This window comes from Ylistrum balloti, unplaced genomic scaffold (genome assembly GCF_031769215.1).
Source record: "Ylistrum balloti isolate Yb309-2 unplaced genomic scaffold, AGI_CSIRO_Ybal_v1 Utg371730, whole genome shotgun sequence".
Classification (NCBI taxonomy): Eukaryota; Metazoa; Mollusca; class Bivalvia; order Pectinida; family Pectinidae; genus Ylistrum; species Ylistrum balloti.
The window spans coordinates 95,204-107,512 of NW_026782870.1; the positions used below are offsets into that span (position 1 = coordinate 95,204).

General features: G+C 34.1%; 1 pseudogene; it reads right to left on the reverse strand.

Annotated features, from left to right (window-relative positions):
• Window positions 1-662: 662 nt before the first annotated feature.
• On the reverse strand, window positions 663-12,036 carry LOC132563444 (uncharacterized; annotated as a pseudogene).
• Window positions 12,037-12,309: the final 273 nt, after the last annotated feature.

Sequence of the window (12,309 nt, forward strand, 5' to 3'; positions counted from 1 at the left end):
AAGACAGAGTACAGATGACAATAATTAGATACATGAATATGTAATTTTCACACACATACACCACACAATAGACACTCTCCAAACTTGTGACACATGCCATAATTGACACAAACACCAAATTTGTGACACCATAAACCCTACTAGTGACATACTCTATACTTTTCATAAACACATACTGTCCCTGAGACACAAATAATAGGTTTTACACATACAGGAGTTCCTCGGAACTGTATGTGTCGCCTGCATAAAGTGTCACAGTCACCCAGAAATTGAACTGGATGTGCAACGATCAACCATAAAGTTGTAATACCAAATTTCATTTCTATAACTTGAAGCATAAAGGGAAAACTGTGCAAAGCAATATTCCTGAGAAATTTTCCAAGTTCAAAGGGACATATCACTGCCAAAAAGGGTCACAGACAGCCGGGAATCTAACTTAATCTGTACCCTTGCAACAATAAGCCATATGCCAAATTTCATTTTGATAACTCAAAGCATTACAGAAAAAAAGTCCGGAAAACTTTCATACGGACAAAGTGATCCCTAAGTGTCCGCAGGCTCTGCAGGTGACACAAAAACTTGAAACATGAAATACATGTGACAATTAAAACACCTGTGGCACCGTACTCGTGACACTGTCTATTTCACACACAAAAATCACTTCATTCGTGACTTTTTTCTTTCACTAATTTGGCAGTAGGTGGTGGAGGCAGAGGGGTTAAAACACTGGATATGTGTCTGGGATCAGAGGCCGATAAAATCTTGCTTTTATGCATGCCCTCTCGATCAAGTAGCCTCTTTTCAACAATAGCTGAAATCAGGTCATTGATATAGCTGTATTTCTTTTCCACTTTGTACAGCACAGCCGACCACCTGCCACTTTCTGTTCTGTTCTGTGGTACCTGTTAATAATAATTTTCATAAATGTTATGCAATCATTTCATATACAAACAAAATTTGAATATATAGAAATATATATGCAATATTGTATATAAACCTTAAAACATGGATTTTCATGGCAACAAGTGAACAAAGTATCAAATTCGAGATGCAGGTAAAATCTTCACAATATTGTGTCTTTAGCCATTATGCCATTATATGTATATAACAGAAACGGCCAGAACTGGCAATATCACAATTATTACCTGACTGAGCCATCTGCATTTTTCTTTGTTTCTCCGCTGATGTGGGCATTATAATCTAAGGCTGCAAAGATGTTGCTAGCCTTGTAGACAGGTGGAGTGTAAGATGTTGCTAGCCTTGTAGACAGGTGGAGTGTAAGATGTTGCTAGTCTTGTAGACAGGTGGAGTGTAAGAAAACCTTTTCGCTGCATACATCAGGAAGAGCTGGTGACAGTTTTCCAGTTCTGCTGTACTTCTGTAAGACATATATTATGTAGTATTAGCTTCTGTTCGAAAATGAATATGAATGTAAACATCAGAGTCCTTCTCAATACCAAATACTGGGATGGTACATTTCAACTTTGTGTTTTTTCCTGAGGAATGCACTATTACCAGGTATATCTAACTCACATACAGTAATGCTGTATTGCTCTTTCTCATCTCATAGAATTTTTCTTAGAAAATTCACACTGGATTCATAAGACAATATAAGTTCACAAATCTGGTTGCCTGCTCTTGGTTTCCTTACCAAAAGTTCAGACAGTAATGTATTTTGTTGAGGAATGGCTTGTATAGCACAACCTTCCTCAGTGTGTTGTGAGCTGTACTGCCCTTTTCCAGAGACTTTCCCTCAGCCTCAACATCAGACAAGCGGCCATGTGAACATTCAGCAACTCCATCATCAGTGTATGGAACACCCCACAAATGCTCACCAACAACATGGTGTAAGACACCTGCCCACATTCCCTGAAGTAAGAAAAGTACTTGTTGAAAGATACATTTACAAATAAATTAATCTTGTTGTATTATTGGAATATAAAATTTCAAGTGATATATGATTTCTTGAATTCCTATCTTGTGCATAATAGTATGTTGTTACAGACAAGCACAATACTAACCATGAACTCCAAATATGCATTGGGATTTTGACACACATGCCAAAAGTGGTTCAAAACATCCTGAATCCATTGCTTCAATGGCCTGCAATGCTTTGTTTGACATTCCTAGAAATGTACAAATAAAAGATGATTAATAACAAACATTTCTTGGGTTCCCTTTCACTTCAAAATTAATTGATATCTTTTCATTTCCTTCATTTACCATGAATATGTATTTACTGTATATATACTAAGGTAGTATGTTATAGTAACTTATTTTAATATGCATTGAAAAGAACACTGGGTTGTACGAAATTTTCATTGAAGACAAATGAGGGAGAAAACACTATTAGCTCACCTGGCCCAAAGGGCTAAGGGAGCTTATGCCATAGCGTATCATCCGTCTGTCCGTCCATCGTCCCTCTGTCCGGCGTCCATCAACTTTTCATTTTAACAACTTCTCCCCAAATACCGGAAGGCCTAGAATCATTATATTAGGCTACTATGTTCCTCTTATTGTGTCCTACAAAAGGTTCCTTTAATGATGCCCACATAGTGTGTGGGAAAATAGCTTGACCTAAAAATGATATTTAAGGTAATTGGGGTTAAGTTTGTTAAAATAGTTTAACAACTTCTTCTGATTAACCAAAAAGCCTTCATATTTGGCCAGTAAATGCTTATATACAAATAGAACCTTCCTGATTTAATGTATGGGACATATTTGACTGGGAGTTTTCTTGGCATGATTTGGACAAAATTATAAAGACCTTTCATAGTGGCGTCACACTGTTCCCAAAAAAATAGATTGGGCCATGCCCACTGGAGGTCTGGAGGGCTTGGGATAAGTAATGTTACACAGTGAAAAAAATACATGTAAGCCAATTATTTATCTTCTATTCTCAAATATGTTGTATCTGTGTTTGTAAACAATGATTTAAAGGGCAAGTAAGCTTCTGCTATATTGTTTGACCATCTACTTTCCTTGATTTAAAAGAAAGCTATCAATTATATTTAAGTGGAAACATCATAAGAAAGTCTCAATTCAACATTGCACAGATGAGGGGCTGACTACTAAAGGACATAACCAATATGGAGTAATTTGTCATATTGCTTTAAGCATCTACTGTGGAAAATATGCACAGATATAGTACTGTTGGTCATAAAGATCCAGGTTAGCGATACAGGCCCTCTGGGCCTCTTGTCTAACAACTAACAATATCACTACAACACTGACCGGTCAGCAATGGCCTCGTCTTGTAGCAATTTATCCCCATAATCACCAAGAAGACATCTGTCCATAGAGCTAAGGTTGATGTTTGACATTTGGTTTTAAATCAATTGCAAGGAAACAAAATATGCATTTTAAATTTACTACGATGTGACTCTTGCTTCCATCCACCTTCATATTTGCTGGGATTACAGAAATGCAAATACTGTACGATCTTCAGTTGCTACTTTGGTTTTATTTCAAAACCACCCCCATCGAGAGCCAGTCATCGTCAAAGATCCAACTGGACATCTTCACCGAATTTCATATTAATCTGTATATCAATAACAAAGTTATAGACTTGTAAACTTTGTTGACAGGCTGACTGACAGACAGAGTTATTACAATAGGGCACCTGTATCTCTCATATGGAGATGTAATAACAGGTAAATGAAAACTTATTTAACTCATAATCAACACTCACAGCTGTAAGCTTCTTTCCTAGATTCTTTACAGCATGCCAGATGTCATGGGAATGCTTTAAATTTGGGAAATTCTTTTCTGCATGGAAGAGAGACTACCACTGCATGATGTATTTTACTGCAACAAATATCATCAAGTCAAAATATAGCATCCCACTTCATACAATGTTCATATCTCAAAACCAGGGAAAAAGCAGTCATGTTCATTGTAAAACTTCCTATGAATTGAACTGTTTGTTGTGGTTCGTAAATTTGTGTTCAAGTGAAATAATGTAATTTTGACAACTTAACCAACTTTATATCAATAACATGTATACTCTTCTGTACCATGAAAGCAAACTCTGTCAATGCCAGATTGTATTGAAAAAAATTCAGGGTTATTCAATACTGTATTTGGATGCTTGGTCTTCGACTTTTCCATGACTAATATTGTAAATTTACATATCAGAACAAAAAAATGTGAGTAGCTACATGAATTTAGGAAAGACAAGAGGCCCATGGGCCTTCACGGTCATCTGACAAAAAGCAAGCCAAACCTAGAAAAATTCATTTGAACAAACTTGGTAGCCTCTCCTCCAAGCATCTTACAGGCCCAATATCAGCACTCATGGACTTTTGGTTATTGAGGAAAAGTTGTTTAAAGATTTTAACATATTTGGCCCCTGTGACCTTGAACGTGGGTCAAGGTCATTCACTTGAACAAACTTAGTAGCACTTCATCTCAGCATGTCACAGGCCCAATATCTACACTCTGAGCCTTTTGGTTAATGAGAAGAAGTTGTTTAAAGATTTTAACATATTTGACCCCTGTGACCTTTAAAGTGGGTCAAAGTCATTCATTTGAACAAACTTGGTAGAGCTTCATGCCAGTATCCTCTGTGCCAAGTATTAGCCCCCTAGACCTTCTAGTATTTGAGAAGAAGTTGTTTGAATGAAAAGTTTACGCACGGCGGACGGTGCACGGCGGATGACGACGGACGAAGCACGATGGCTATAGGTCATCTTGACCCTTTGGGTCAGATGACCTAAAAATATTAAACCCCTGGACACTGACATAATCTCTCTTTTTCCTTTTCTATTTATTTATTCATTTATTATTTTTTTTTGCAAATTCCTGCCTATATTTACAACATAACTGCAATATATCACCTCAAGATAAAAGTTTGTGAAAATAAAGACCTAAGTTGATTTCTGATTTTTAAAGTAATCAATCTATAATCAAACTAAATTGACAAAACATGCCACAGATACTTACTCATGAAAGCACCAATCTGTGTGCGAGCATCTGTCACAGCTTCCACCACCTTTATTCCATTGTCTGACAGCTCTTCCATGGTCTTCTGGAAACCAAGTATCTCCATGTTTCCACTTTTTCTGTCAGCTTCTCTTTTATCCAATGTGACATTGATGATTTTCTTAGTGTCATTTTCCACTGAGCACTGTGCCCTGGACTGTCCATTCTCCCATCACCTATAATATAATTTATATAAAGATAATGTAGTCATGATTATGAGAACGAGACCAGACAGGTTTTCAACTTCTCAGGTATGCTCTGATTAATTTTTCAAATATCGTTTGATTATCAATATTTTGTGCTATTAAAATTGGCAGTAGATGCCAGGATAGACTCCTGATTTTGTCAGCATCAATCGATTGAATTTCGTGATTTAAAAGAATACAAAATCAAATAAACAAAATGAAAAACTTCATTATGTTGTATACCAAGTATCTATTACTTGTAACAAGGACATATAGAACAGATATACATGTACTGTAACAGTGGCGCAGTATGTATAGATAAGTATGGTACATGTAAAAAACTTTGTCTCTGTAGCCGGGTCAACCATGTCCATAGCTTGGCAGACATATCTTCTTTTTCAAACAATCCGGACTGCTGTTCTTTGGACAACTATGTATCACCTACGCTTTCCGGAAAGTGACTTTTTTTTCGGAACAAGATCTTATTAAATTTGTATGCTCGCAGTAAAACAAAACATCTGAAAATCCAACTGATTTTTGCCAAAAAATGAAGGTCCAGTACGTCGCCTCAAAAAATTTATTTATCTTGTTAGTACACATAAAATTGAATGTATTTTTTTTCCCAAATGACTCGGATAGACCGCTGTTCCTTCAGACAATTATGTACCGTCCATGCTTTCCAAAATGTACCATATACTTACGGTTGAGTACACATACTGGTGGTTAGAGTTAACATGTATGAATGGTATGTAAAGTATGATATAGTGTTGGCAGTATTTTGTGCCCCTTCTTCTCTGCGTATATTCAATAATTCTTAATATATGATCTTCTGGAAGGTTACTATGTTATTTACAGGACGTATTGACTCTGTTATATTCTTTGTTGTTATGGTGTTGTACACATGCACACGGTTTGAAATAATTCCTATGTTTTTTGGGTTTTTTTTTCTAGATTTAAGCTAAAAGTATGTGATAACTACAGTTATCTCCCTTACTTCAATAACATAGCCATTGGTACATGTTCAGTTGTATCTGTGCTTTTTTTTATGCAAGTTGATGTTGTAATGAAAATCCAAAGAGAATTTTTTCTTTATTAAAAGCAAAAGGAATAACAAGCGATTCTAGAAGTACTTCAAGACTTTGTAAAAAATTTTGTACTTCTCGACATTCCTACATGATGTGGATTATAGTTTCCTGTTATACATTGCATAAGGGACAGAGTGGACTGGCAACTAAACCTAATCTGTAGATAAAGGAGTTCGTTGTCAGAACATGATGGACTAATCTATATTGAAACCATTGTAGTTTTGTATTTTTAGTTACTATAAAAGGAATTTTGTAGATTTCTTCCCATTGCAAATTATTTAATTGGATCTCATCCTCTCATTTTTGTCTACCAGTGGGAATAATATCATTTTTAATCATAAGATTATACAAATCTTTAGACCCTTTTATCTTTTTTATGAAAAAATAAACATTGATAGGTATAAAAGGATATTCAATTGAAACTGCCCTAGTATTTTCAAGATCAACTTGACCTAAATATGTTTTGATAGAAGATAAGATACCACGGTATGTAAGAAAATCTGTGTTTATTTGATATAAGTGGATAAATTCCTCAAAAGTATAGAAAGTGAGAGTATCACTGTCTTTTATTAAGTCATTCACAACAATAACCCCCTTTTTATACCATTCCTTATAAAATATAGTTTTCCCCCCAATAGTTAGGCTCTCATTGTACCATAATGGAGCTGTTAAGATGAACTTTTCCCATGCTTGCTTTACACCACCTAAACTATTGAATCTTGTCCATGCCAGAAAGACATCCTTCCAGAAATCATTTTTACACTTATTTTGACATAGTTTAATATACTCGTTACCACAATTTGAAAGCATATGTAGGTCAATATATGTATTTAAAATGATTTGCCACTTTCCAGACTTTTGATACAGCCTCCTTAACCAACTTAACTTAAGCGAATCTATAAAGGATCTCATATTTACCATTTTGAGACCCCCTCTGTAATATTCTTGGGTTTTGATATCCCTCTTAACTTTATCAGAACTCCCATTCCACAAGAATTGAAAAAGCATTTTATTTAACCTATTCAAAAATTGATTGTCTGGATTTGGTAAGGAAATATATAAATGAGTAAATTGAGGTAACAACAAAGATTTAATTAGCTGAATTCTCCCTATTGGAGTAAGTACTCTTCTACTCCATGTTTTAATTAGTGATTTTAGTTTAATTATTTTCTTATCAAAGTTCAATTTGGGGATCTCATGCAGGTTAACACTAAATTCTATTCCAAGGGGAGTAAACTTATTCTTTCCCCACTGTAAATTTAATTCAGGTAAAAACATATCTTCACTATAAATTTTACTTCCTATCCAGATCACCTGTGTTTTATCTATATTCAATTTTAAACCAGAAATTCTCGCAAATATATTTAATTCTTCAATGGATTCTTTCAAAGATCTTTCTGTACCAGCTAATATGAGAGACGCATCATCTGCATATTGAGAAATTAGGATTGGACTATTATTTATCCCTATACCCTGAATCATCTTATTGTTTCTTATCCTTATGGAAAATATTTCCACACACAAAATAAAAATATATGGGGCGATTGGGTCGCCTTGGCGACAACCTCTTTTAATACTTAGAAAAGATGACAAATTACCTCCTTCATTGATAGTTGAATGAACATCTGTGTGTAAAACTTTCACCCAGTTTCTCAGACTAGAACCAAAATTGAAAAATTTTAAGACTTTAGATATAAATTCCCATGACACTGATTCAAAAGCCTTCTCAAAATCAATCATTAATAATTTCATCGGTAAATTGCATGATATCGTAAACTAATCTAGTATTTTCCCCAATATATCTACCCGCAATAAATCCTGTTTGATCATCACTGATTAATGTATCGAAAATATTTTTTATTCTACCTGCTATAGATCCTGAAGCAATTTTATATACAATATTTAACAATGATATGGGTCGCCAATTCTTTAAGTATTGTCTAGGCTTATCTCCCTTGGGAATGCAAGTAATAATTCCTTGTCTCTGAGTTACAGATAGTGAACCTTTATCATACCCACAATTTATGGACTGAACAATAAAAACACCTAATTGTTTCCAAAAACACTTGAAAAATTCTACAGTAAAACCATCGGAACCCGGACTTTTATTATTTTTCATATATTTTTAATGTTATTGCTGCTTTTCCTAAAGTAAGTAACCCTTCTAAACTTTCAGATTGAATATTATCAAATTTTGGAACATCAAATGAGTTTGTAAAATCATGTAAGTCTATGTCTTCAGTATCATAACTGTCATAATATGATTTTTCATAAAAAGAGCGTACTTCTTCTAATATTTCGTCCTGATCGGTAATAGTAGTATTTGGTTTCTGTATCTTAGGGATGATCTTTGGAGGTGAAATTCCTGTTTTCTAAACTCAAAAAATAACTAGTTGGCTTTTCCCCTTCTTCTTGCCATCTGGCCCTAGACCTTATAATACTTCCATTTACTTTTTTAAGCCTCAAGCTTTCTAGTTCCTTTTTCTTACTTTCTAATTCTTCTAAATCTACATTTTCTTGTTCTTCTAATTCTTGTATCACCTTTTTCAAATTAAATTCGTGCTTATTTTGTTGTTTCTTTTATAAGAAGAGTAAGAAATACTTTTGCCCCTGATTTCCATCAGAAGTGTTTCCAGAAAAAGTTGATCATCAATCATAAAAGTTAAATCTGCATCTGGAATATTGCTAATGTTATTAATGTTGTAAACTGGCAGGCAATATTGTACTTTTACATCCAGAATAAGTTGTTTTACCATATTAAGATATTCTTGATCATATAAGAGAGATGAATTAAATTTCCAAAGCCCTTTCCCCCTTCTAAATTCACTAAATTTTAAAACAATTATAGGAAATGAGTGGTCAGATCTATATCCAGATTTAATAGCTGACTTTTGGATACTAAACAATAAATTTTGTGAGACAAGAAAGAAATCTAACCTTGCCTGTTTTAAAGGGTTTTTCTTTTGCCATGTATATCTTTTACTTTCTTGATTTAATTCTCTAAAAATATCAACTACAGAATAATTCTCAATAAATTCTAAAACTTTCTCTCTGGCTTTCCGGTTATTAATATTTCTGTAACTCTTATCATAATCTAATTCGGGATTTAGCACAAGATTGAAATCCCCACATACTATAAATTCATCATTACCAAAATTGTCTATTGTATCAGATAAAGTGTCATAAAAACTAGGTGTATCATTGTTGGGGCTATACAAATTAATTAGCGTAACTTTTGTACCCTCTAATTCTATATCCAGAGCTAAAAAATTCCCTGATAAGTCTTTTTTCTCCTTTTTAACATTTATTTCGAAATTGTTATTTATTAAGATTGCCACCCCCCTAGCATTAGACTTGAATGAGTTAAAATAACAGTCAAAACCCCACTCGCTTCTAATAATATTTTGGTTTTCATATATAAAGTGTGTGTCTTGAAGACAATATATACCAGAATTTTTAGATTTCAAGACTTGTATGAAAATAGATCTTTTCTTTTCATTCTATCTCCTAGACCTTGACAGTTAGCAGAAAGAATTGTTAGCCCTTCCATTATGTAAAATTATAATTCCAATTATTCATACCTAGCCCAGTTAGAGAGAACAGGAATAAAAAGCTATTCAAATAGATAATGTATAACTGTTGTACATGTCCTTTAGTAGAGAGAGACAGATATTGCGAAGAGAGAATAAAGATTGGTAAGAGAAGAAAGGAAAAAACACAAAAATACATCTAAAAAAAGTGTAACCAAGGCATAATGGCACACTGTCAGCCATACATATGGACCACGTTACCTAATACATCCTTTAGTTACACCTGACATTGTACAGATCTACATGTTCCATCACACAATAATAATACGACCGGAAGTTATAAGCATCGTTATAAAAACACACTTCCAGATCCGGAAAAACGGTCTACTTTTTCCTTCATATTACAGGCTCGCCCAAAATCGTGCCATCATCAGCTACATGTCAATGTATATACACAGTTTTGAGAGCCTGATACGTATAACAAGTATCAGACTCATATTTTGTTCTTTACTATCTAATACATCATCCTCAAGTGAATACTACAGCTCAGTTTCCTAGAAATGAAAAACAGAGGTTTGTTGAGCTGGATTGAAATAATATTGACCTTCAAATTAATGTCATGTCCTCTGGAGAATTATAAACCAGCACCACAGATACATACTGGTACATACTTACTGCAAATCAGTAGTGGATGGTCAAGGTACTGGTATGTGTTTCCATGATTCTGCAACTTGCACAAACACTCCTGACATTTCTGAACCACTAGATAAAAAGGGAACAGATATATACAACACACATATGTAGAACTTTACCACATGATAACACATTTATAATCTAGCAACATAAAAGAAACAAGCTGGAGCCGAACCATACATGTCTGCTACTACAGCTTCAAACCTCAAAAAGACAAGGTCATCCACAAAAAAACAAATATTCAATTAAAAAAGAATGCACATAAATACACTGAAAAAACTCTTTTACAATCATTTATAGTTTGAACATATTATAAAAAAATAAATCATTCCAAACTACAAATCATCGGTGTCTTATCTCAATAATCAATGGAGAAACCAACCAATTTACAATCACAATATGCCACAATTACCCAACCTCCCACCAACCACTTATCACAACTGTAAACAAAATGCACACTGAATGTTCAAATTACTATCTTTTAATTATGTCATGTTGATAATGATGTCATAATGATGTAATATTCTACTTATACCTCACATACTTAAGTCAGAATAAAATTGATGCATCTGTGTGTTGTATTCTGTAACATCAGTATGCTACATAAAATTTTTTACCTGCCTAAAAATCAATTTTATTAACAACATACCTTAAAGTGACTTCACTTTCTGAACAGCCTCTTGTAGGGATCTCTCTTCTTGCAGGTGTGGAATGCATGTGTCCAGTAGTAGGCTCATCTAATGTTTTCTTGTGTAGTTCATCACTAAAATCAACATTTTCATTGCCATTTACTATCAAGAATATTAAGCAATGTTAATTTCTTGAAAACGACATTTTTTAAAACTTTACTGTAATACTGATATAGGCCTAATGGTAATATCAGAGACTTCTACCGCCACATTTATTTATATATATATATATATACACACACGCCTATCATTCTTTATTTATCGTACCGTACTACATGTTCGTGTAGTTATGTACATTCCATCTGTAGTCTACTGAATTTCATATATATGCATTGCACTGTTTATCATGAAGGTTATGTTTATCATCACGGTCGTTTTTCTCACAGTAACACCAGTACAGTCATATGTTTACACTTAGAACGATTACCCCCAATTGGGCCCCACCTTGCAGTCAACAACAAACACACGTTGTCGATAGTAAATTCATGCGAATAACACAACTATTTTCATTCAGCATTTATCAGATAACACTTTAAGTAGTGTTGTTCATAACATATTCACGCGTCAAACACTCGACATTGGATTATAATCAATGACAGGCGGACACGTTATAATTATAAGGCTAACGTTAAACTAACCAGTTAAGCAGCAGCTTCGCAAATTCCGAATCCGTATTCAGTCCAAGATCCTCCTTCATCTTTCGCCATCTATCGATCTCCTGTCTTTTATAAATTCTTGTCTGTCCTCTGTTCTGATCTGACTCCTTCTTCTTACGCTTTCTGACACTTTCTCTTAGGTAACTTTTAGGTCCTCGTCGCCTTTGCGTGTTTGCGTCCGCCATCTTTAAGCTTATACGCATGCGTAGCATCATGGTTACGAGCGTTAATCTATGAATTAGATCAGGACCGCTATATTTACATTCTTTATTTCTTAGATATCAATAAAAAATGGTTGCAGTTACTTTTAATTTTAGTAATTAACAGATAGTCTTAGTTCCGTAACATACTATTGGAAAATAGAACGTTTTATATCGTTTTCTCGTAGTGTTTTTTTTAACATTATAGAACATAATCTAGTCTCTTTAAAGTAACATTTATCTACATCAAATTTTATAACATATGTATCTTTATACACAACAGTATAC